The sequence below is a fragment of the Trichosurus vulpecula genome, chromosome 5, assembly GCF_011100635.1.
Source record: "Trichosurus vulpecula isolate mTriVul1 chromosome 5, mTriVul1.pri, whole genome shotgun sequence".
NCBI lineage: Eukaryota > Metazoa > Chordata > Mammalia > Diprotodontia > Phalangeridae > Trichosurus > Trichosurus vulpecula.
In genome coordinates this window covers 207,146,967-207,151,606 of record NC_050577.1, presented here as the reverse complement: position 1 = coordinate 207,151,606, position 4,640 = coordinate 207,146,967, and positions in this window count along the sequence as shown.

The following is a 4,640-nucleotide window of genomic DNA, read 5'->3' as shown; positions in this document are numbered from 1 at the left end:
AATATATTGAGAGAGGGAGATAGGGAGAGATAAAATGGGGTAAATTATCTTGCATAAAAGTGGCAAGATAAAGCAGTTCTGTAGGAAGAGAAGAGAAGGCAGGTGAGGGGGGAATGAGTGAATCTTGCTCTCATCAAATTTGGCCTGAGGAAGGAATACCATACATACTCAATTGGGTATCTTACCCCACAGGAAAGAAGAAGGAAGAAGATAAAAAAGGGGGGATCATAGAAGGGAGGGCAGATGGGGTGGAGGTAATCAAAAATAAACACTTTCGAAAAGGGACAGGGTCAAGGGAGAAAATTCAATAAAGGGGGATAGGTTAGGAAGGAATAAAATATAGTTAGTCTTTCACAATGTGAGTATTGTGGAAGGGTTATACATAATGATACACATGTGGCCTATGTTGAATTGCTTGACTTCTTAGGAAGGGTGGGTGGGAAGGGAAGAGGGAAGAGAATTTGGAACTCAAAGTTTAAAAACAGATGTTCCAAAACAAAAAAAAAAGTTTTTGCATGCAACTAGAAAATAAGATACACAGGCAATGGGGCATAGAAATTTATCTTGCCCTACAAGAAAGGAAGGGAAAAGGGGATGGGAGGGGAGTGGGGTGACAGAAGGAAGGGCTGACTGGGGAATAGGGCAACCAGAATATATGCCATCTTGGAGTGGGGGGGGAGGGTAGAAATGGGGAGAAAATTTTTAATTCAAACTCTTGTGAAAATCAATGCTGAAAACTAAATATATGAAATAAATAAACAAAAAAAGTGACTAGTTCAAGCACTTTATATATAAAAAAAGAAGCCTGCTTTCTTTTTGGGGGTCAGAACAAACTGATCCTCTCTAGGTTCCATACAAGGATCTCTGTTTTAGGAACTGTGGGGATGAAGATGAAGTACAAGAGAAGTAGTGGCCCTGTCCTTAAGGCACCTCACTCTTTTACTGTATATATCTAGGGTGGGGAAACACAAATGCTACACAGATAAGTTAATTGAAGATTATTTGAGGCTGCCGAGGTCAAATGTGGCTGTTGGGAGAGGCTGGAGTATGACTCACTCACCCTAGATACCCTCACTCCTCCTCTCTGCCATACTATGCCACTCAATGATCTTTATGCAGACTTCATGAAAGACTCAACCTGATTTGGTTAATTATTTTATATGAGAATTATCCATCCACCCTGGAAATCCTGGACCCAGCATAGTATGGTGAAAAGATCATTGAGTTTGGAGTTAGAGAATGTGGATTCAAATCCCAGCTTGGACAAGTCATTTTACTTCTCTGAGACTCAGTTTCCTTGTCTGTAAAATGTGGTGATTGGATTAGATGACCTCTAAGGTCCCTTCCAGCTCTAAATCCATGACTTTATGTACTTTCCTATTCTCTTTACCTGGTTCAGCATCCCCCATAACAGACCTCCAGACTCCATGCTTTCCTGGGAAGGGATATAGGGAGTAGTTAATCCATTCCATTTTGGAATTCTGCTCTGGGGCTGAGCTGTCCTGTCTGGTGAGTGTAAAGGCAAGCAAACTGGGACTTTTTCCACTTTTTTTTTTTTGGAATGCTTCTCAGCACTAAGGCAATCAAGTGCCTTTGATTTAGTCTTGCCTTTGTTTCAATCAAGGGTCTTTGATGACCTGCTTAAATCACAGGAATGCCTAAGTCAAATGAGTTTGAGTAACATCATTGTGATGCCCTCTGACCCTGAAGAAGTGTCTATGTACTCTATGGTTAGCATTTGCTTCAGGGGCTCACTCATTTGAAGAGTGTACTTGCAACTTCAACAGATGAAACTATGGGTAGCTGTTAAGGACCACCCGCCTCTGCATTGAAAACCTAGATGTTGGTCCTTCTGACTCTGGTGACTATGTATGTATTGCTATGGGCAGACAGAAGCTCTGTTTGCTGATTTGTGTTATTTGCTCTTTATATAATTTCTGCTTGTAATTTCTGTTTGTGTTTTCTTTGAAGTTCAAGGTGCTAGCTTTTCCCCCTGAACTAAAGGAATGATATATGTATGTTTAATTAAAGTGTATGTTTAATTAAATTGTAAACCTCATAAAGAAGCTTTCCTTAAAAAATCAGATCAAAGAACCTGTGCTAGCAATCCTCCTGTGTGATGGTGTTGTTGGTCTTATACCTCCATATCAGCTGCTAGTAGCATTGTTGTTACAGTGAGGGAATGTAAAAATTACTTAACCTACTATACACTAGTTACTATATACCCTACAATATACTATGAGCCCTTACCATGCTTTATGTCTATCTAACCCAGACATCTTGTCCTGCCACATGTCCTCTTCACTTCCTCCATCCTCTCCAGCTTTCTGCCTTTTGCTCTGGCAATAGTAATTGAATCAGTATTGCCAGTGCTTTTGGAAAGGGCATGTCAATTGACTGCCATATGATGTGGCTTGCCATTTCTGTGACTAAAACAAAATGACCCCTCTTTGGTCATGACTCCCTGATATTGTTATCTTTCCTCAACAGGATGAAACTCCTTAAAGGAATGAACTTTCCCACTTTTGTATTTTTAACCCTACCAGTTTCTATCACAGGGCACGGCATATTAGAGCACTTGATAAATGCTTTTTTCATTCATTCTGGTTTTCTCAGAACTTTTGTATTCAGCATATACTGGGTTCTGTTCATCTGGACTTGCCCATGTGTTGCTTTACAAATATATGTGTTTCATGAGTGTGTAGTCTGTCAACATGGCTAGATTATACAGTAGAACAGGGCTGTACAATGTTAGGTTTTTATTGAAACAATAGACAATATATTTTGATTTGTCATTTTAGTGAGAGCTCTGTTGTAGCTTGGCTTCATTTACTAAAACACTTATGTAAATTTCTGTGCATGTAAGCAGGCTGCATAAATCACACTGTGGGCTGCATGCAGCCTGTGGACCACATTTTGGACAGCCCTGCAGTAGAACACTAAGGTCTCTTAAGGACAGAGACCACTATTTTTCTTGTATTCTATCTTTACCCTCTAATTCCTAGAAAAGTGCTCTTTGTATGGGAGCTATGTAGTGTCAGTCTGTACTCATCTTCAGAAAAAGACTATGACCTAGAAGTTAATTCTGATTGGCCTGGGCAGGGGTGGTAACTGAGAGATTCATGTACCTAATTTATTTCCTCATTTCTGAAAAAATCAGATGATATCCTACTAATAGAATTTGTGAGTTAATTTTTAGGCTAAAAGACCCTGTTTCATAACAACAATCACTAGCAGTGAGTTTCCTGCACCCTTCTAAAAGCTGATCCACCTGTGTTTCCTACTGGGATCAGAAGGCCTGAGTTCAAGACCTGGATCCATTATTGTGTGGTATGGACAAATCACTTTACCTCTCTAGGCTTCAATTTACTTATCTCTAAATTAAAATCTTAAATTATATTATTATTAAAATTCTTTAGGGCTATAATGTTCTGTCATATTGTAAGTCCATAGAAAAGAGGGCTAAGGGTTCTTGGGGTTATCTAAACTGCTTCTGCTGTCTAAACCCTTCCTTGAATCAATTGGTCATAGCAGCCATGCTCTAGGGATCCATCCCTAGATCTCCATCTCTAAATCCAATGTCATGGAGTAGAATCCATTTCCTATATAGCAACACATAGGAAGAGAGTTCAATGCCTCAGATAGGTGGTGGTTTTTTTTCCCTTCATATATATGGCAAAGTCTATCTTTCAAGCTGACAACTTTGGTTCATAGAAAGGCAACCACTTCAATTAGTGAAGACATTACAACTACTGTAATGTTAATGTGATTAAAGATCTTCCCTGCCTTCAATAGGGCCTTTACTAAAACTCATTATTTACTAGGTGAGAGGCCCCAGGCCCACACCCTTTCTCTAATTAGGTCATCAGAGGTGTGAAACCCTCAGGTCCCTAAGGAGGGGTGCTAAGACCAGAGTCAATTGTATGTGCATTGAGTTCTAGCCAATCAGATGTGAATGAATTCAGCCAATCAGAGACCTGAGTTCTAGCCAATCAGATGTAGGCTAGGACTGTATATAAAGAGAGCCCAGAGTGTGAGAGCAGCAGAATTGAGAAAGAGAATTGAGAAGCAGAGATCAAGAAGACATTGAGGCAGCAGACGTTGAGAGAGAGACATTGTTGAGAGAGACTGCAGAGCGCAGAGTGTAGACCAGAGAGTTGTGGAGAACAAAGAGCTAAGAATCTACAGCATTGAGAAATTGGAGAACTGAGAATCCAGAGAATCCAGGAGACTGCAAGGACTCTGAGAACTGCAAGGGTTTTCAGAACTGTGGGAGAGGACACAGGCAAGCAGACAAGATTCATGAGTCATTGTTTGTGGGAAGGCTTAGCGGGGTGGGGGGGGAGGCGGGCGGTGGCACCACGGAGGGGAAAGTTACACGATGACTTGGTTTCTTGCTATAATACTGTGTGATAATTTCCTTGTTGCTATATTGAGGTGGGCTTACTGGTTTTGGAATATAATTACCGCTATATCGAATTGGAATCATTGGTCTTGGGATTTGATACTCTGGTGTCTAAATAAATGCTATGCTTCCTCTGCCTTCTACCTAGAGAGTTTTTCATACTTTGAGATTCTGAACCATACAGATATGTTTATAGTCATCCTCAAGGTCATGAATCTTGCCTTACTGATATAAC